Below are 22,152 nucleotides of genomic sequence, written 5' to 3' on the forward strand. Positions count from 1 at the left end.
TGAATGAGGGGGGAAGGCAAACAATAAGACAGGTTCACAAAGAAACTGAGACTACAGAGAGAATTCAACACTGACTGAGTGCTTAGGAACAGGTATCTATTACAATTTGAGATTGCCGAGGATATTAAAATCATTCATGTAGAGCTGGCAGATGGCACAAGACCTAGAAGAGGTCTCTGCTTTCCTACAGTGCAATCTGGAAGCTGGGCAGGAGTTCCTAAAATAGCTTTAGGTTGTCTAATTGAATTATAGCAATAATATCCATTGGTTTCAATGAGAGATGGATATCCAAATGTTTAGGGGCACTGGGCTTCAATTCTGGCTGTGTCCTGTTATGCACACAATTCCAGAGTTTTGTTCCAGCTCTGGAATGCTCTTATAGTATGTTACATTATGGTCCTACAAAACAAACCTGTATAAATGATCACAATTTCCGTTTGCATCCATGGGAATAAGCTTGGGCCCTATCTGAGGTATTTATTATTAATTAGCTAGGGGAAATAAAGAGAAAATGGGCTTAGGTGGAATATGTTGAACATCGCTTGCAAGATTGCTGTTTGATCCCAGATGGGACTATTAGAATACGCTTTATTTTCCTCCAGTGTGAGGAGCTATTCACCTTAATTTAAGATCCAGAAAGCTTCCTTAATATTGAATAGTTACTGTAAAAACAGCATTAGCCAAGTTAATAGAAAACTATAGATGTAGCTGCACTTTTGTTCCAAGCACAACTGATCAGTGTAGGATAGTAAAAAATACTATGCATACAGAATTCTTAAGTCAAGTCCTACTTGTTTCCAAATGGTCCACGTTTTACAGAAAAAAAATCATTCTGAAAGTTTAGTCATGCATGCACCGTGGAAGTGCTGTCACAGCAGGAAGAGCCTAATTTAAACAGCTCGAGTAGCATGATTGCTCACAGCATTGCAGCAGACTGTAGGTCAGTCCTCTCAAGGTCTCACAAAAGCATTTTGTTTGTTTATTTTCTTCCAGGGAATTATGAAGTGTAAGCTAGTTTTTCTATATTGTCTAAGCCAATAGTATCCAGAAAGCTTAGAAAACTGATTTTAAAATGCCTGTTGTCTTAAAGTCCTTTAAAAAGTACAAAAATTGTGAACCAGAGCCTTCCAAAGCTCACTAATGGGAACATGGGGATACTCTGAAAATAATGAAAGAATACAAAAATTTATTATAAGTACTCACCCTTCTTTCAGCTAAATCACTTCTGACTAGCAGTTTTATCCAGCAATTTTATTTCTGCCTAGACCAAGACTCCAGTCTGCTTTCTTTACTAGCCAGCGTAACATGTAATATCTGTACATCAGAAATGCTGAAAATAGTGCCACTAGGCTCAAAATAGACAGCAACTGATGAATGAGAGAGGAAAAAAAAGTTTGCATTAGTTTCTGACAGCTGTAGTTACGCTTGTTAATTTCCAGTCAAGTTTTACAATGCATAAAGTCATGTTTGCGTGCAGATGAGATGCTTCCTTCATCCCCCATTGCTGAGGAGTGTACACCAGCACTTCCAGTGCTTATAGAGGCTGGCTGTGGGACTGGGGGAGGAAGTCAGTGTAAGAAGCACCATGAGTAATAAAAGATTACTCTTCTTATCTGTTCTACAACAGATATCAGTGTTAAGTGTCTCTTCAGATCCTACCTTCCAGCCATTGGGCTGCCTTCCTGAAATAGGATTTTTTCTGTTTTAAATTATAGTTTTTTGTCTTAGTCCAACATCAGGTACATGATAGGTGAAAATTGCAGAAATAATGCAACTGTCAGTGATTAATGCATAAATTACTGTATCGTCAATGATCACAATTATGTAGTATTAAGCATGTGTGAAGTCACAAGGTTGATAATTAAATGGAAATTGTTTTCTGTGTAATTAAATGGGCAACATTAATTTTAATAAGTAAAATTTGAACCCTAAAATAGTCAGAAACATTTTTTCCACCACTTTGATTATACAATTTAACAAAGCATTATTATTTTGCTTCTGGAAGATGTCTGAATATGTAAATGACAGCAAATTACACCTTAATTATTTAACATTAGAAAAGCAATGGTCTGATTTAGGTCGTCCATTTACTTTGGCTTTAAATACAAATATGTTATTTGAATAATAACAAGATGATCTAGGCTATGTTTACAAGATATAAGGAATTGTAGTACAATCAAGATGCAAGTGTACAAAATACAGAAGCAATGTAAACTTTTCCTCTAGAACTTAATCTATTTTTTTTTGTTGTTGGTGGTGATTTTGTTTCTTTTTGTTTTTAAATACCTTCTTGATATTAATTTTCTTCCGTAGCATGTCTCACAGGCGTGCATGTTATTAGTACGCTCATTTCAGTAATGGCAGATGCAGCTCTTTCTGTCTCTTAAAAACTTGCTTTCGTTGCAGTGCCATCACTGCTCTACCATCCTATATATATTCCTGCTGTATTTCCATGCCTCTCAGTCCTTACAGAGAGTGTCCTGCAGAAATCTGAATAGCACGTGAGGGTGGAAACAGTGGGCATCCTCTCACGTTTTTCTTTCTGTTAAACATATGATGTAGATAACCTGTTCTGTCCTTGTATTATGCATGCATTATCTTTGCAGGCAACAGAAGAAGCAAATAGCAACAAAGACCCAAACACTGTGCTGTCAGCACTCCACAGAAAATATGAATTAGAGCTATTACGCAGTGATATATTTCTAAATTACCATTCTGAAGTCTACATTTCTAAGTCCAGTCTGTTCCATTTAGCCCACCTGGAACTGAGGTTGCTGGGAATAGGAGTTAGCTCTGTAGTTAAAATTAACACCCTGGCATTTTAACTTTTTCTGCTCCTCAGATAGGAAAGGAAATCTATCATTCAAAACAGGCTGTATAAATAATATTCTATATACAAGTACTTATCTATTTTATACATATAATATTACAGATAACAATAGATAACAGAAAATATCGTAGAATGCAGGTTTAAAAAAAAAGCTCTGAAGGAAATTAAGATGGATATTTTACAATTCTGAAAGGAAAAGGGTAATCCTCCTGGCATCACACACTTAACCAGCCATAGACATAAGCACAGATTTTTTTTGTAAGTCATAGTTTAGTAAACAAAAATATTTTGTATTCTCTTTTTGATGAAGAATCAGCCTCACGGTATTTCATCTGCCACCTTAAATAGGTGTTTAGCTTTTTATTTTTTTGTTAGTTGGGACTTTTTCCTTGCTATAGTATTTGATCAGAGACTGGGGAATGGATGGGAGTTAGTAATATCGGTTTTCACGTAAGCCTCAGTTAGGTCTAGGTTTGTGTTGAATCTTTTTGTTGCACCAGCTTAAGACAGGATTGGCTCCTGTTATCTTCAATTCTTAAATTATTAGAACTTCAGGCTTGTTTGTATTGTTCTGCCTTGTATTCAATCCAAGCTAATTCATATTCTTTATTGATCAGATAGAGGCCATAACTATAATTAAAAATATGGAGCTCTGTTTTCTAGCAACAGTGCTTTTAGAGCATAAGTGTTAATTAAATCCAGTTCAGGTGTGCTCAGCATCACAGCAGCAACAAATTCCTGGCCGCAATCTCTACTCAGCCTGTTGCTAGTGTAGCCACAGCTACGTTAATAGGGAGTTGAATAGTTCTGAGCTGTATTCGTAGTTAACGATGGCTTGCAAATACTGTTTTTAATTGTTACCTCAGTAAAACGAGCCAGCAGTAAAAACCCAAGATTTGCTTTTCAAGGACTATGGTAAGTAGAACCAGCAGTGAAGCTTCTGTAACTCAGAATTGCTTTGAGGAATACAAAAGCTTGCCAGGGAAACCAACGCACAGAAAGGAGTAGTAATCAGCTCACTCTGCCTGTAGTTGGTGGTTGTGTCCTTTCATTAAAAGTGAGCAGCTTGAACATTTACTGTGTCTGAAAGGCATGTTTGCTGAAGATGTTTGATTATACCATTACACCTTAAAGAAATGCATTTGGAGATGATTTCTGGCATTGACATAGGTGATCTGAAAAGCTTTAATAACTTTCTTCTAAGCAGCTTTAAAGCCATGACAATCAATCAACAGGAAGACCACATTCATCTTTAACATAGGTCTGTATGTAGTACTTAGGAAAGGAGACTGGTTTTTTTTTGTTGTTGTTGTTTTTTAAAAGCAGGTAACTGCTTGCCTTCATTATGGTTATATACCAAGTAACACAAGCAACTGACCTGAAAGGAGGCAATATTGACAAATTTCAGACACTTGCTTAAAGGCAAAATGAGGATCCAGGAAAAGCCATAGATTCTGACCAGGACTGGATGGACCTGGAAAAGAGGAAGCCTAAAAGCAGTGAAGGATAGCTATGTGCTTTTCCTCAGAAGTTGGTATTAGGAGTAACAGAGAAAGGCAGGTTTTCTGATATGTGGCTGTTCTGGTAGAATGTGTGCTATGTGCAGTTCTAATCCGATTTGATTGATTTCTAATCAATCTCATTTCAGTCCTCCTTCATTCACACACAACTTTGACCTGCATAGCTCCAGAATAGTTCATTAACTGAGGAACCATTACATATGTGCCTTGTCCCTGTGATCTGGAGAATCTCTTATTGCACTGTTGGTTATAAATATACTGCAAATGATTTACTGATACTAAATCTGTTAGTTTCTTTTTCCCCCATTGTGTTTGTCACCACCATACGATTATGAAAAAGAAGAGTTTTATGAAGCGTGGCAAGTCAGCAATACTCATTTATCTGTAGTATAAACATGTCAAGCACTGAATAGTGTGTGTGAAAAATGAGAAAATCTGAGAGGCTGGTCCATCCTGATACCGATGCTGTTGGATTACTGTCTAATCAAACACTTGGACGTAGACTAGGATTGTGGTTTCTGCTCCTCATATGTTGTAGGGTGGAAAAACAGCAACATGGGGTTTTGGTAGAACTCGGTGGTTATATTTCTTCATTCCTTCCTCCTGCCAACTTCCTGCCACCCCTAACTCCTCCCAGAACAGTAAGGGGAAGACATATCACTCTCTTAAAAATAAATATGCCGAGCATGGAGGCAAAGGGTGAGGCAATGGAAATCGGCACTGGTAGGGGGCTGCCTGGGAAGACGTTCTAATATCTCCTGTTGGCTGTCAGGAGAGTGGTCCTTGTTGCTTCCTTGATAAATAGTTGCTTACTGAAAATATGTATTTCTCCATGAATAACAGCTGGCTTATTACCAGGTAACCTAATATATTAAGAGCAGAGTACTCCTTTCTTTTTCTCTAGTTTGTGAAAAGCACCTCCTCCTCCTAAGTTACTTGTTATTTTAGAGAAGCTGATATGTCTCGCTCTGCTATGGTTCTACTCTGAAACTGAAGCCATTTCCAGCATTTTTTTTGCTTGCAACAGTATATAAAGTTTTAAAAGAAATATTTGTTTTTGAAGACTCAGGGGAAAAAAAGGGAGAATTTAATGATCAACTTCGCTCTCGTTAGGAAATACCATAAAACTCATTAATGACACAAGCCGCACCATCTCTATTTGTCTTTCTACTCTATTTTGCTTTATTTCCCTGCAGTATCCTAAAACCATAAATAAAGTTTTTTTCCTGAAGAGTTTTTGGAAATGGCATGCATGATGAGATTTTTGTTGTATTAGATTTGACAGTTCCATAGACAGTCAAAGAGACAGTCAAGTGGAAATCTATTATGGCCTAAAAAATATTTTGAAGGCAGAAAAGGAACAATTTATTGACAGATATTAACATCTAGAAAAAATGTGAGTTCTTGTTTTTAAAGCATTTGACTGACTGGAAGTACTGACGTGTTAATGCCTCGCCACTTTTATTCAACCAGAAAAAGGTCATGAAGGAAGGATTTGAGTAGTTTTATTTTAAAGAGCCAAAGTTAAAAGAGGAACAACAAATGAGTGTATTCCCATTTTGATTAAATCTACCCCAGTGCCAAGAGCTTCACCAAGGCAAGTGTGCTACACGTAATCTATTGCCGTGTAATTTTTGAGACGTGTATGTGATGAGAGTTTGGAGTCATTTGCTGGGGGGGGGGGGGGGTAATTTCTTCCTCCAGAAGTTCAAGATTTAGAAAGTACACTAAGTGAAAGCAGCATAGAACAAAGTGCTTTGATACTGCACTGTTTCGTTTTTTTTTTTTTTGTGTCTAACAACAAAGCAACACATTCATTGTGTATAATGAATTTCACAGTTCTGGAAAAGCTCATTGTTTATTCATGAAGGAAGGGCAGTAAGGCCTGGCTAATCCAAGTATTTTTTTTTTTTTATTATTTCTTTTCTAAAAGGGATGATTCTTGCCTCATGAAACAGAAAGATTCATAGGAAAATCTGAGTGGCTTGCAGAAGGGAAAATGAATGGGAGATGCTAAGTGGGTTATGTGTTTAGAGGAATTTTAAATCAGACCAGGTTGTATTTTTTCAATTGCATTTTTTGTTCTTCATGACCACTGACACTGATATCACTTGCATTTTAATTCTCTTATCTGCTTTTTAACTAGCCTCTGATTCTACCAAATCGTTTAGATACAGGCCTTTTGTTTTGCAGCTGACAGGGATGTGTCCAGTAACAAAAACCTGTAATTTGAATCTTCCAGGCAAGGATTCTGGTATAGAAACTGGCAAAGCCCCAGCAGGATGTGAAAACCAGAAAGACTGGAAAAGTGTGTTAACAAATGTTCAAAATATTGTTGGGTGAAGAGGGAAAAAATTACACAGCAGGGGGTGGTTCATGTGTTTTACCATTTCAAATTGGGAGAGCTGGTTCTTGAAGCTTTTCTCTGAAAGCGTGACCTTGAGGCTACACAGATGTTATCTGCATTGTTTTAATGAGCGAGGAGCACTGATTCCATCAAGTAGGAAGAAGAAAGATGTGTATGCAGGAGATGCCATGGCCTCCCAGCCACTTTGCACACTGTTTCCTGGGCTGTGACTCTTGTGACAGGTGCACATACATCAAGTGCGAATTAAAGGGCAATAATTTCTCTAGCAGCCTGCCTTGGACTGCCTGTGAGTTGTCTTTTTTTAACCAAGTTGTTTCTTACATTGTATTCTGCCCTTGAAAAAATTAAAGAGCCTAATAGATAGCTGAAATAATTTAATTAGAAGCAAAAAAGGGTCAGAATTCTCTCTAATCCTACTGAAATGAGAATAAAATGCCAAAATAAAGGAAATTTCAGCTCCCCAGCATTTCATCGTATCCTGACAAGGTTCCACTGCACAAAGACAAAATTTTCCCTCCTCAATTATTAAAATCCACTTAAGCAGCAATTCACAAGCAATATGGTACGTTATCTGCTTTTAATAACCTGGTTCTAAGAACATGCTGCAAGGCTTCAATGTTAAAGGAAGACTCGCCAATAAATGCTGATTTATTTTTTAAGGCAGCACTGAAGCCTTTTTCTTATTGACGTTGTTAGTGCAGCTGCCTCTGTTTTGATTTAGAGTTATTGTTCAGTGTAGCTGAGAGAGTGAACTGAGACACTGACAGTGCAGGAGTATGCCTCAGCAGCGGAGATATCAAGTGAGCTATTTGAGCTGGTTATCAATTGTTAATTGTCTACTGATCCTTAAACTAGATACCTAAACTGAAAAGACCACTATCAGCGACAGATGCAAATTATATGGATCCTGTAGGTGTGCCGGCCCTACAACATAAGTGGGATACTAAATTTTTTATTGCCTAATTGAGCTTTCATATCTAGGCAGTTCTAGCGTGGGCCTCTGAACCCAACGTTGTTCTAATTTCACCTGTAACTAGGAGATATCACTTGACTTTGAAGGCGCGTTGACGGCTGCGTATTGGCCAGTTGTCCAGAGACATATTTATCTCTGGATTTTGTATGTCAAATGCACGCTCTCGAGGATAGCCCAATCCAAAAATTGATTTATTTGGTGAATACCGTGAGAGCAGTCTGTGCTGCTGTGGCTTGTCAGTGTTTCTCTTGAACAGCCTGCCCATCCTTCTGCACGATTCTCAGTTTTGCATGTGGTGGTGGGTTTAGAACTTGCTGCTGGTACATCTCCAACCAGGTACTGCCTACCATTTTTCTGATGTAGTATTTTATTTTCCAGGAGAAGGCTTAACATCTTCAATCTGCAGAAGGAAACGAAAGAAATAGATCCCATCTGAATATCGCCCTTTGCAAGCAGTAGTCATTACAACCCCAAAAGCTGAAAAGATTTTTGTCTCTTTGTAGGCTCTGTGACCGTAGTTTAATGTCAAGTCTGAGACTTCCTCAGGCTTCTTGGGCATTTCTTTCCTGGGTGTTCCTTGAGCCCTAAAATCAGCCCTGCTTGCCTTCTAGTTACAGAGTTAGTTATAGAAGTTTTCTTCAGTCCCTGTGGAGCGTAATAACTGAAAATCTTCAAGGATCTTCAGAAAACATGGCAAGTCAGCCATATAACTATCTTTCAGTTTCTGTAGCTTGTAAACGATTTGGATGGGGTAGAGAAGCAGAGCAGACACCTGCAGACTTGAGTCAAGTTTGTTCTTTAAGGTAGAGTGAAGCAGGTCTGGGCAGGGCTTCTCTACAGTAATTCTGTGGCTGTCTGTGTGGAGCAGGAGAAAACATTTACTTTGTGTCCCCTTCTATAACAGCCAAAATTATTCATCTCCTTACAAGGGTCTGTAGCCCAAGTGCCCAAGTAATGGTGATACTAATTGGGAAACACACTTTGCTGAAGAGATGGAGAGCTGGTAGATCTTTCCCTAAACGGGAAATTCTAGGTGCGATTTCAGGTATATTATTATTAATACTCATGACAAAACAGTGCCTCTTGCTCACAGAGGTTGCCAGTACTGTTGTGGTTGAGGTGGTGGTTGTTTGGTGAAGGAGTTATCCGTATTCAATACAATATGGATACTGTCATTAATGTTCAAACTCTTCAGAATGTCACCTGCATCAAGGGCAGTCCTTGACTTGTGTCTGTGTAAACTTTCCTTGGTTATTGAGTATGCCAGAGAGGAGACGTAATGCTGGAAACACATAATGTGACCTTATGTCATGAAGAGAGGTAATGTTCCCCTGAAGTGAAGCTGGTTTTTTTTTTGTTGTTGTTGTTTGTTTGTTTTTAATAAAATCTGGGCATTTATCTACCTGTATGCCAGATTTTCTGGGACATTGGCATGCCAAAGTAGGAACTGTGACAGCTTAGAAGAAGAATGGGAGTGAAGAGAACACCCACTGCAAGGGATGGATCAGGAGATGATCTGTGCTAGGGTGGAGTAAATTTGGGGAGTCTGAGTCAGTCTCAGGCATCAATGGGTGGGCCACTTTCCACCCTTGGACATAATTCTTCTGCTACAAAGGGTGGTGGCTCTTCAGCAGTTCCTGAGGCGAAGACATCAAATTACGTCTTTTTGTTCCACCCCCCCCCCCCCATTCATTCTCTCAAACGATCTCTGAATTGTTGCCCAAACATTTGGTGCTGTCACCTCACCTGTCCCACAGTAGTCCGTCAAACATGAGCCCAAATGGTTTATTAGTGACACTGTTGTGTTTGAGTTGCACAGATAGCTGAGGACAGAACAATAAATCTGTAAATCCTTCTGGGCGCAGCAGTGCTTTTCCTCAAGTCACAGCACACGCAGCTGTTTCCTGCAACACGGTGTCCTGACTGAGAAGCATACTTTCCTCATGGCGTGTTAGAAGTGTGTAGAAATACATAAGCACCATGGCCTGAATACAATAGCAATCTGACATAAGCTGTGGGATGTTTTTTGTTTTTGTTTTATTTTAATTAGTTGATTAGAGAAATCCTGGATGAAACACGGTGTATCTCACACGTGTTGGGCCAGAGGTAGTACGTTTTTTTTGGTCTGCTCTTCTGCAGCTGAGGTATAGATGTGTTCAGTGCTCTGGATGTTACCAGCTGCTAGCAATTTGTTACAGCTTCATGCTGATAACATTTTTGGTGCCATCTCCCACTAAGTTAATGCTGTTTCTCTATTCAGTTATACCTAGTATCATAAACTGTATTACCTGTGAGGGGTTCGGTTTGGTCATTTTTCATTTCAAATTGTGATGCTGTGTTTAACTTGTATATTACAGAAGACTGTTCTGGCTTTGGCACAAGAATGTTTTGCAGTGCCTGAGGTTCCAAGTGCCAACCTCATCTGTCTGCTGCATTGCCTTTACCAGTCTTGCATAATGGCACTGCAGCAGTTTCAGCCGTTCCCTTGTTGTTCTTTGATCCAGTGTATCCACGAGTCGCCTTTTGGAGACAAACCTTGGTTAGATAATTAGGCGCTTAATCTTCATGCTTATGTTTTGAGATAAGGTATTTAGCTAGTGAAGGGAAGTTGCATTTTTGCTTGTTTGCATGTTCTGTATTAACTGGCTTGGCCAAAGACATCCTTGAATCCCTGGAGGATAAACCAAAACTCAACAAAGACCTTCTGGCTGTGGTAGCTTCATTCAGCAGGGACACAAGCAGTGATTCTAATGTCTTGTTTCTTATGCATCTGTTACTGCTTTCTCCCTCTGTAATGCCCATGTTTAGTCAACGCATGGCTTTACATCCTCTTGTCTGTTTAGGGAATTACTAGAGAGCTTTTACTGCTTTAAAGAATTCATAAAATCTGGTAAGCTCTTCTTCTCTGACCCATAGCCATTTGTATCTTCGGTCAGAAGTGGGACCTTCAGTATGAAGCTTATTTCTTAGGCCCACCCTGTAATACGCTTTCAAGGGGGATTCTATCAGGTGTAGTGTTCATTGTTTCCTTGGACTTCCTTTGTAACTGCTACAGTTAATATCTGTGGTGTCCTTTATTATTTTTTCTTTCAGTGTTCCAAACTCTGTACAGTCTGCACTGTCCTTTTATGTTTGTTTTTTTTAATCTTTGTTAATTAGATTATTGAGGCTCTTCCCTCATCAGAATGGGGAGATATTTCTCACCAATTAGGATTTTAAAATGAGCAGACATCTTTCACAAGCCTTACACAGATGCCCCTGTGGTTTAAGATAGTTTGCTAAGAGCCCTTTAAAATATAGTAGTAGTTTTTTCTTATTAACAAAAGCTGCAAACTGTTTCTTTTGAGGACGGATAAGTGCCAATCTGCTAATTGCCTTCCCTGCTCCTTTGATCTTCCCGTCCAGTTTTGTTAGAACATTGCAGGACTTCTCTGAATTCAGAAATAAAAGGAGGCGTCTTCTAATCGGCCTTAATACTCTGCGTAATTCTTTTTCCCTGAAGAAGCCAGTTCATAGCTCAGCTGAACAAATGTGTTTAAAAACACAATCTGGGTCATCTAAACAATAAAGCAGCTGGATGTCAGGCAGTAAGTTCCCTTCCAGTTTTCTTTCAAAGACACAATTTAAGAAAACAGACTTCAGCATGTATATTTAGGGTATGGGGGGGAGATTTTGTTACTCACTGAATAGTATATCCTGTTCTGATTATACCCTTGGTGATGAGGATACAGGCCATCAATAGGTTCCACTAAGACATTGTTGACCTGCTTCCATCGGCATGGGAGTATATATAAAGATGAAGTTGCAAGGTTGCTGACAGATGCACCTCCTACCATTCACCTGATCTGAAGAGACACTGAATCAACAGAATAAAGATCTCAGGGCTGCCTCACTGCAAACAGCTACGCCCTTCAGAATGATACCTTTGTCCCTCAGTGATCATTCAAGTGCTTTAGGAAAATGATAGCCTGAGCATTAAAATAGCACAAAGCATCCAAGCCCTCGAGGAGGTGGAAAAAAAAAAAAAAAAAACAGGTTACCATAAAATGATACAAAATTGGTTTCTTCTTTTGTCTTTGATTTCAGTGTTTTCATTTATTTACTTATTTATTTTTAATTGAGAAGGCTGTTTGTTCTCTGGCTGCACCATTTTAACTGCTTATGGTTCATTTTGTATATAAAATCTAAATCCATGCAAATGCAAATCCTTTCTCTTCTGCAACTGCAGAAACACAGTCCAATTCAGATTTCATCAGTAATTATAAATGAAAACATGAGAGCTTATATCTCATAAGTTGGTCCTCTTAAATCCCTGTTTGGTCCAAGTGCCCAAGAATTTAAATAGTGAAATAAGTGCACAGATAGGAATCTATTTTTATTATGTTTAGTGTCTTTGAGCCTGTTATTCATGTAAATGATGCATAAGTTTAAAAAAAAAAATCTAGTTCTGCAAATCAAATAATTGTAATGATTATAGTCCAATAATAGTTTTGTTAGCAAATTTTTATTCAAACCCATTCACTAAATTTTCATGCACAATTGTTTTCCAGATGAGTTTGGATGTTTGTTTTATTTACAATATGCTGTAAATACCAAATTATAAATGTGAACTTAAATTTTCTTAGGTTCTGCCTCTTTCTTTCTATTTTTTCATGAATGAACCTTCTTACAGGTGAAAGGCAATTCTAGGATTAACGTTTTGCAATCTAATGAGAGGCACCACTGCTATGTGGTGTCTTCTCTAGAAACAGGGAACGCAAGTTTGACAGGTAATCAGTTGTTTTGCAAAATTCCTAAGTGACCGGCAATGAATGTTCCAAATGCAGCTGAGAAAAACTGGGTGCAACTTCCTTTGAAAATAATTATCATCTGCTTTTTAATAGGCTATAGTTATCCAGTGCTGTAACAGTTGCCCCATAATAGGTATTGCTGAGTGATAAGTTACAATGGCATTCTTATATGATTATGTAATCTATGTGTATTATATATATCATATCAATATTCCACGTCCTAAGGAATGCTTCAGCAGTGGCATTTAATATAGTTTTAAATGGGATTTACCAGTTTGACATTTCTTGTATTTTATAAAAGGGAGCGCTACTGAGATTGGAAGCGTGGAGTGGTTAATTCCCCCTCCAGTACGAGTACTGGGGCATGGTTTTAAAGAGTGGTGTGGCACTTAAGTAAATCTTTTTGAAGACAAGCATTTCTACTTGCTACTCTTTCTGCAGGATTCAGTCTATAAATCAGACTTCAACAGAAAAATTGATGCAAGAATAAGAGTAGTGTTCCTTGCTGTAGGCATCAGTCTGATGAGTTGTGAGTTATTTAGGCACGTAGTGTTTACGTGTATACTGTATGATGTTGGTAATGGGTTTGAAGTTGGAAATGCAGTTTGTATGGTTGCCTTGACTGAAGTCCTGTTTCTATCATTAAATTATCCGGTGGAACAAATGAAATGCTGGGATCTATTGTTGCTGTTCTGCTTTCTCTTATGATAACACATCTTTGAGATTTTTCTAGCTGATAACTAGATTTTGCCTTTGTAAAAAATGGGCAGTGGTTCATCTTAGACTGTACCTCAGACAGAATACTAGGTAATTTGTGGTGGTGTTTTTTCTGTCTTGCAGTATTTTGAGATTAATTTAAAGTTTATCCCTGCTATTTTGTTACGCTACCTTGAGATTTCATTTGTTAAGTGTCCACACATTTCTGTGCATTCCCTCAATAACTTTTCAGGCTTCTAAGCCATAGTCACAGGGAGCAGTGTTTTTCTGCACGGCTCAGTGTCTGAAGTGAGGCACCATAAGAATATGGCTTTGGTAATTAAATCACCAGACTCCCATGATTCCTCATCTTGCTTTTTGTCTAGGTTACTTTCAAACAGTTATGTGGCACAGGGAAGATGCATGGCTGGTGCCCGTGTGCAGTTGTGAATGCAGATGAAACTCTGGTGCATTTGAAGCAGCAACAAGCAGGCGTGGTGCTGCCATTTCGTAGAGCTTTTGGTACCTAATAATACGAAAAAGGAGAAACAAGATGATGGTAACTTTCTACTTCTGTGTGTGGAGTAATTTTCAGGAAGGGCTGTGGTTTTTGTGACTTGTAAAGTTCAGGCATGTGCTGATGTAAGTTAGCAGCGTAGAAATGGAGTAATACAGACTGATGTAACTTTTTGGTGTTCAACTCTCCTGGCTTGTTCTTTTGCCTTTATTGGGTTAATTTTTCATTACTGTTGACGAAAGTTGGACATGAAACTGTAAGCCAGAGCAGGTTACCTAGGACCTTCTGTACTGGACAGTGCAATAGACCTGTGCGTCATGCAACATATTTGTGTTTTTGCCATCTTTGCAATGCCAATGTTGAGAAAGGGCTCGAAGACGCAGACTGCAGGAGAATGACTGGAATTCGGCTGGATGAATGAAAGTGGCCAGAGACGTTTGGGGTCAGTGATGGCTGTCAACTTGATAGAGCAGGAAAAGAAGTTGTACGCTGTGAGTCTCTAGAACCTGTTTTGAGCATAGTGATGAGAAGGAGGGGGTTAAATGGTAAGGGGAAAGAGGCTTTTGGATCCATACAGTCTGGTAGCAGGCAGGAGCGGGGGCTAGTGGTGTAAAAATACTTTTAACTTTCTCCTTATAAATGTGAATACAACACATAACACTAGCTGGCAGGCCTCTCTGCAGGGGCATTTCCGAGTTGGCTGCTGACCTTCCTTCACAGCAGCTTTTGCAACTATCGAAACGTAGTGATTGAAGCCCTTTTGAAATCTCCTGTTTAGAAGCAATGTCACTAAAGGGTTTCTTAATAGATGTGAGTTTTTGCTGTGACCTTCACAGCTGTGTGAGTAAACAACACTTGCAACTTTCTTATGTTGCAGGATGGCACCACAAACCGAGGGAGCCTGTTCGATGTCTTGACCTCCCGTACTACAGGTAGAGCTCCTATCATTGGCTTGTCATTAGAAGCAGCTTAGGATACGTCAGGTGTTGTTAAAATGCACGAGCAGGAAGAATACAAGAAATTATCCTATGAAACAGCATCAGGCAAAACAGAATATCCAGGTGGTGATCTTCCAAAAGCTGAGAAGTGTGCATTTTTTGTATGAAAAAGAAAAAGTGGGATCTAGGCTATTTGGGAAATCTTCATTAATTTTGTTAATTTGATCTGACATCAAACATCAATGGCATTGCTTTGACTAAGGCACAACCATCACAGCACCCACTGCAAACTTGTTACAAATACTGGATAGACTATGCCATTCTGTATTGCCAGCGTGAAGCGCCCTCGGGGAGTGCTTACTGTTTCATTTTCCAAAAACTTTTGCAACTTGCATTTCTGCCATACTTTTTCGATGCATCTACTAGCTTTATGTTTTTAGGTTTATTCACCAAAGCATTGCCAACTTCTATCTGTAGCTTCAGCACAGAGGAATGTACTTCTGGATGCTGCTTTCAGTAGAGCAGGAAATGTGAGTCTTGAATGAGTAGTCACAACTTTCCAACTTCATGTCTGGTTTTTCTTCCTTCGTTTCATTATTTTTGTGCCAAAAAGGTTGCTTAATCACCTTAGGTGAATGCTGTAATTTAAGGCAAGCTTCTCCTCAATTTAATGTTAGTCAAATGTTAAATGTTTTCACAATCTCTTTGGCTTCTGTGTGCTTTGCTGGAGAAAAAGATCTTTTGTGTTTTCTGTCCACATGTGCTTTGTACTGTTCAGTACTGATTTAGTTTCCAAGAAATGACTTCAGTGAAATTGGTTTTCCGTTCTTTTCTTCATCTAAGCTACATTTAAATAAACTCTGTGCAGTCATTTATTGAAGATGGTGCTATTCTTCCATGTAGCAAGAGAGAAATGCTTATCATGCAAAAAATCTATATCTGTGTCCTGCCTAGTGTCCAATAAATATACATAGATCATAAGTATCAATTTCAGAAAAACAAGATAGTGCCATCTATTGTTAAAAGTGCATGGTGCTTTGCATCCTAAAGTGCTTTGTAGCACGTTATGGCATTTCTTCTCCCTACCAGTTTGCTCTGAAATTTTCCATCCATCCTTCCCTGCCTGTGGCTAATGACATTATAATTTTGGCCATGGTATCAAGGGCATATGAAAAGGAAGATGAAGAAAGAGGAAGAATACACTGTTTTCCTAGTGTTAAATAAACCTTAAAGATCAGTTGAGCTTTACTGTCTCTATTCTGAGAAGCAGGAGTTTGGTGTTTGATAGAGGAATAGTTTACTGAAGGAGCAAATCTCAGAAGCATCAGAGATCTGTACGTGCTTAGTAGAGACTTGTTAGAGTTTGGAAGTTAAATTCTGCTAAAATTGTGTGTGTGCTGTGTATACCATAGCACAGTATTGCAATATTTAAGAAACTCTCCTGCAGTTTAATCTCCTAATAGGTGGAAGAGATTGTGGCGCTGATTGTTCCTGGAGCTGAGAACCCCAGGAATCAGTTTCTGCCTGTAGATGTAGACTGTACTGTAGTGTATGCATACAAGGGAGCAAAATTTAAGTTTAGTGCTCTGTAATTCATCTTTGACTTTGCAAATTTAACATTCTTTTACCTACTTTCTGGTAGTAATTCATGTCTATTCTCAGGAATGTACCACTTCTACTCTATCATTAGTATACTGGAGAAAGTGATTGAGAGAAAATGACAGCTCATGAAAACCAGCACGTACTCAAAAGAGGAAAAAGGTTAAAAAAAAAAAATGATTAAAAAAAGTCTGAGATCTTTCACTGTTATTATCAGTATCAGTCACTTTCTTGCTGGCACTTTGTAGCACAATTAATATCAGGACATTAGTGCCAGAAGCTCTCTTTTCCAAATGGAGAAATGAAAGGAAATCGAGTGGGCATGTCACAGAATTTGTTGTCATTTTTGAGGTAAGGTTTACCTCTCATGAGGTGTTGCTAAGGAAAATTTTCTTTACGGGGTGTGTCCCAGCATAATGGGTGACAGTGACTGTTCTATTGTTCTTCTCCCTGTCCTGCCCAGAGCTTTCAGTACTGTTACCTGCAGGCTTGTGTACAGTGTGACATTCCAAATCCCAACTAATCCAACTACAAGTAAAAATATAAAAAGTTAAATATATATGTCTAAGGGTGATTAACTATACTTGCTTTTATGGGTGGGGATTTGAATTGGGCCTTTCTGTTCCTCAGTTGATATACAGAACAGAACAGGTTCATCTGTTTTGAAGTTAGGAGCATCTTCCAAACATTTACAGTGAAAGTACACAAAAGAGATAGCAACATGGTTTCTACAGGCAGAACAAAAGATAAGCCAGTAGGAATAATCCATTCATAATGTTAGTTTCCTAGTATAAATGAAATGCTGTATTAACTGCACATGAGTTTTAGCACAAAATCACATGGATAGATTTTCTGCTATATCTTCAGAATTTGCGGGTGATGTCAGTCTGTAAGCTATTTTTGCACTACAAGCATAGTTTGGTGTCACCCTACGAGCTTCTGTAGCCTGTGCTACATAGGAGGTCATACTGTACTTTTTTCTCCTCCAAACCCATGAGTAAGGAAGGGAATACTAATTAAGGTAGAGAGGAATACTAATTAAGGTAAGAATTTTATGTACCAGAAACTCTGAGATGCTAAGAGTTAGTAAGGAACATTGGGAAGTCAGCCAAATTCACAACTTAGGTGGTTACTTTGAGGGGAAATATGGGATTTGCAGGTATCTGATTCCATTTATCTAGTAAGTTATCACAGTATATAAGAACTGCATCATTTATCTGTTTGCTTTATTTTTTGTTGAATTAAATAGAATTTTATTTTAAAACAACAACAACAAAACCCTGGTTCAATAACTTATGCAAATATAAGTGATGCTGCAAGCCAAGAGGAAAAAGGAAATGAAATGTGGAGATCTAAATAGTGTAACAGTGGCTGAAAGTAACTCGGGTCATGTCTGTACCAGCTGCAGAGGAGCGGACGCTGGTCTTGCATACTAGCCAGATGCAAACAGGCTGCAGCCTGGAAGCTGGCTCTGTTGCATCAGGAAGCTCATCCTGCCGTCATGGCAGTGTGAAGCTGGGCTCCACAAACTGCATCCTGCGCTGCTTTAACTGGGTGACTGCACAGGGAAAAGTGTCTGCTAGCTCATGCTGATTCCTTGCTGTGTCACAAGAGCGGATGCTGAAACCCCTGGGTTCCTCAGTCAGCCACACAGCTAGGTAGGACCCGTGTTAGGGTAGGACTTTATCACATAGCCAAAATGAGCTTTATTTTGTGCCTGTTAAAGATTGGAAATCTTTCTACTTCCTTCCTCCCCTATTTAAGTATCTAATATACTTACAGTGCTGAAAGATTGCACTCATCCTTAAACATGTCCGGTTCTGTAATTCTGAGGAAAAAACAAATACCATTTGCATTGACCTGACCTTCAAAAGCATTTGCGAGCCACAGGTTTTATTCAGACTCTACATGCTTATTTGCTGTTTATTACATAATTGTGACTCATATGCTTAGCTTTATACAATCATCACCTGAAAACATACATGCATAATTATTTTCTTTTTATTATTTTCTCTTTTAGCTAACGAAATAATTGGAATTGTTCCTCTGAGTGGTGTGTGGCCCTCTTTTGTATCCCCCTATTACTACCGTACATTGTATTCCGTTACACTATTGTATCCAGTTGAACTTGATGGAATACATTATGCAAATCTGTGCCTGCTTCTTGTGTATCAGCAAGAGAGATCTCTGAAACGTAAGCGCTACTGCAGAGTTACTGATTAAAGTCAGATGCAGTCGAACGCTAGCATGGCCCATCCTTTGTGAGGGGAAAGGGTGATGTGGATAATACGGAGCCTTAATGGCTAACTTATCCTTAACAATGCAGAACGATTAAAATTTGCTGATTCTAAAGAGCTATCAGCAGTTTTCAGTGACCAACATAGGTAACGCTCTCTGAGAGTAGGTAATAAATACATAGCGATGCTGAAGGGGGAGGAGAAAAACAACTAACAGTGTCAGAGGGACAGACAGACTGTGGGGAAAGCAGTATGATAGAGAAGTAGAGAAAACCGTACCATACTACCTTGGTCTTGTGTTAAGTTTCCTATCAGTGGACAAGGACAAAATGTAAGGATGGGTGTCATTAGGCAGAGAATAATACAACTGCAAGGTCAGAGAATGAGACTCAGAGAAGAGGTGTCAGGCCTCCCTGGGAGTGCGGTAAAGGAAAGAGTTGTCTTAGGAAAGGGGAAAGGCAAAGCCAGGGTTGTGCAATGCACTAGAGCTGAAATAATTGTTGGGTAGGATAGGCCTGCTTGATTTCAGCTGAGCTGTGTCTCAGCGAAGACGACAGGACTCAGACTACATGCACAGCTGTGCTTGCCTGAACTCTGTTAGAGCTGCCTGTAACGGCTGTTATCTGGGAGAGGGGGCTGCGGGAAGGGGGATGATGATGATGAAAACTAATCCATGCTTTCCATTGACAGACAGGTAAATCACAATTCTTCTGCTTTAGAATTCTTTGCCCAAGCTTGATGTTGCAGGTTTGAGGACCTTGCAGTAAGAGATGTTATAACTGGATGCTGTTACAAGCCACAGCTTCACTTGATTTTAGGAGAACATGGCTCCCAGGTCAGCCATGAGCATGTTGAGCTGTGGTATATCACTTCTCGTGTAGTATCATAAATATATCAGGTGCTGTTGTCTTTGCAGATATTCAAGTAATGTATGCAGTCTAAAATCTGGCCAGGCAAAGTAAAACACTTTGGTTGCTGTAGCACATCATAGTGTTTGTGCTTGATTGTAATCAAACACTTTGTTCCAGTCTTGTAGTTCCGACCCTCCTTGAGGTCACGGTAAGATAATCTGCAAAGGAGCTAGATTGTTCTTCATCATGCACCTCCATACAGACTACACCTAGTAGTCTAAAAAGAAGAAAATAAGAGATTTCATAGAATGGTTTGGGTTGGAAGACACCTTAAACGTCACCCAGTTCCAACCCTCTTGCCATAGGCAGGGACACCTCCCACCAGACCAGGTTGCTCTCAGCCCCATCCAACCTGGCCTTGAACACCTCCAGGGATGGGGCATCCACAGCTTCTCTGGGCAACCTGTGCCAGTGCCTCACCACCCCTGAGTGAAGAATTTCTTCCTGATGTCTAATCTAAATCTACCTTTTTTTCGTTTAAAGCCATTCCCCCTTGCCCTATCACTCCACTCCCTGACAAAGAGTCCCTCCCCAGCTTTCTTGTAGGCCTGCCTTTTGGTACTGGAAGGCTGCTGTAAGGTCTCCGTGGAGCCTTCTCTTCTCCAGCCTGAATTTGTGACTTCTGGGGTCTAGCTACCTTCCTTGTCCCAGACTGAGCAGTGAGTCTGAGTCAAACCTGCATTCTGAAGGCCAGTGAGAGTACATTCTATGGGGGCTTGGTAAAGTTCAAGGATCCAAATATGAAGGTTATGTCTCTCTCAGGTGGTGATAAATTTTGAGATGACTTTCAAAATGAATTCAGGATTCTGAAAAAAAATAAATAAAATGACAGTTTGAGATTCTTACTAATGTTTTGGGGTGATTTCTTAACTACTACACAAATTAAAAAGATGTCAAAAGGCCCTAAATGTATCATAGTGAAAATGATCTGGAGATACGCTCTGTAAGCCTTGCATGTTTTGTTTGCGTATTCATTTTTTTATGTATTGTGAGATACTAGCGAAGTCTTAACCAGCACTGATTAAAAAAAGAATAATTTTTGGTTTATTAACTTCTTGAACTCTTTAACAGAAATAAAATCCAGTGTTTGCATGGCTAGAGTAGAGCGTATTCTTAAGAAATGTACTGGGAGTGTGTACTTCATGATAAACTTGCTCATCATTCAACTTGAAGTCTTTTTCCGGGACAGCATGCCGTGTTTTCTGAGGTTTTACAAAATAGAAAGTACAATGCCAGAGTTCATGATTATGAAAATCTAAATTGCATGTCAAAGTAGACATGGAGGTGACAGTGTTGAAAAGGGACAAACACAAATCAGTAGGCAAAGCTGTGGGTAGGTCATATTCGTAAACAATTGAATCACATTCACACACCAAACAAAATGTAGGACAATTCTTAATGTTGTATAATTGTGTTCTCAGTTTGAACCCTTCTGAGTTGTCTTGGGCCACAAACAAATGTTGTGTTCAGGCAAACAAATTCATTGGAAATTCTTTTCCTCCCTATCTCATTAACTACTGTCAACAATTGCGACAAGTTGGTTGATTCACACCTACCTAAGTGGTTAGCCAAAAATAGTGGGAGCGGGGAGCTGTACAAAAAAGGTATGATAAACTTGATGCCCTGTGTGGGCCAGATATTGTCATTCACAGCAATCATCATCTGCTGTGCCAAAAGGTTTCCTTGGCTTTTGACCAAAAGCTGCTGAAATCAGTCTCCTGTGCTTTTTCTTTAGTGGGGTTCATCCGCTTGCTTTGCTGAGCAGCTGTAGAACCAAGGAGACCCTTAATGCTTCGAATGTGGATAGTGCTTTCATTTTTATTTTATGTTTGATTCTAGTGTTTATCCGTAAGGTAGCCAATGTGTAAGCACAAACTTCTCAAGAATATGCAGATCTTATCAGGATGTAAATTAAGTGCTTGTGAGGAAGAATTGATTTTCTTTCTGCTTGTCTTATCTGTTTCCTTGTGTATTAGGGAAGGTTTATTACGGCTTCAGAATCTCATTTCACAAGGAGGTAACGTGCCTGAGAAAGGACAGAACTCTTTGGCATTCACATTGCAGCGCTGTCCTCATTCTGCAGAATCTGTTTCCTTGAGCACAAACCAGTGCTGTCACTTAATGCAAAATGACATGGAGTGTCCGTGCCGGGTATGTGTTGCAAACAACCCCAAGGTCCCGGGGCGCATTCTGTTCTGCAGAGCCTGCCGGGTTGCCACAGAATCAGAACAACAGAGCATGGTTCTGACGTTAAAAATTGACCAGTGGTCTCAATAACACCATTGTCAAACCAAATATGTTTGGGGAAAGCTGGCAACGTCATTTTTGCCCTAAGGAGTGGATTTTATATCCCCTCAAAAAGCAAGTTTTAGATGTAAGCCCCCGCACTGAGGCCATAACCACCATGCTGTGGATGTAAGGGTGCCATCCCCATTGCTATTCTGATTCCACACAGATCCTATCCCTAGGAAAAAGAAATCAGTCCTGAATGTGTGGGGAACTCGGGCCAAGATCTCAAATAGTTTCAGACTGATTGCATTTGCATTTCTACACGCATGCGTGTGCGTGCGCGCGCGCACAGGCTTTTGCCTGGATGCCTGTCATTCTTCTGCAGTTCATTGCAGTAGGCTGTAGGTGATGCTGACTCTCGGAGGCCTGAAGAATGTCTTAGCAGCGAGCATTCCCTCCGAGCCAGTCGGAGTGGGCATTTACAGGAATGCGTGCAGACCTCCTCCTCCACTTCGTCTTCCAGAGAATACACAATGTCTGTACT

Source organism: Anser anser (genome assembly GCF_964211835.1).
Source record: "Anser anser genome assembly, chromosome: 4".
Lineage (NCBI taxonomy): Eukaryota > Metazoa > Chordata > Aves > Anseriformes > Anatidae > Anser > Anser anser.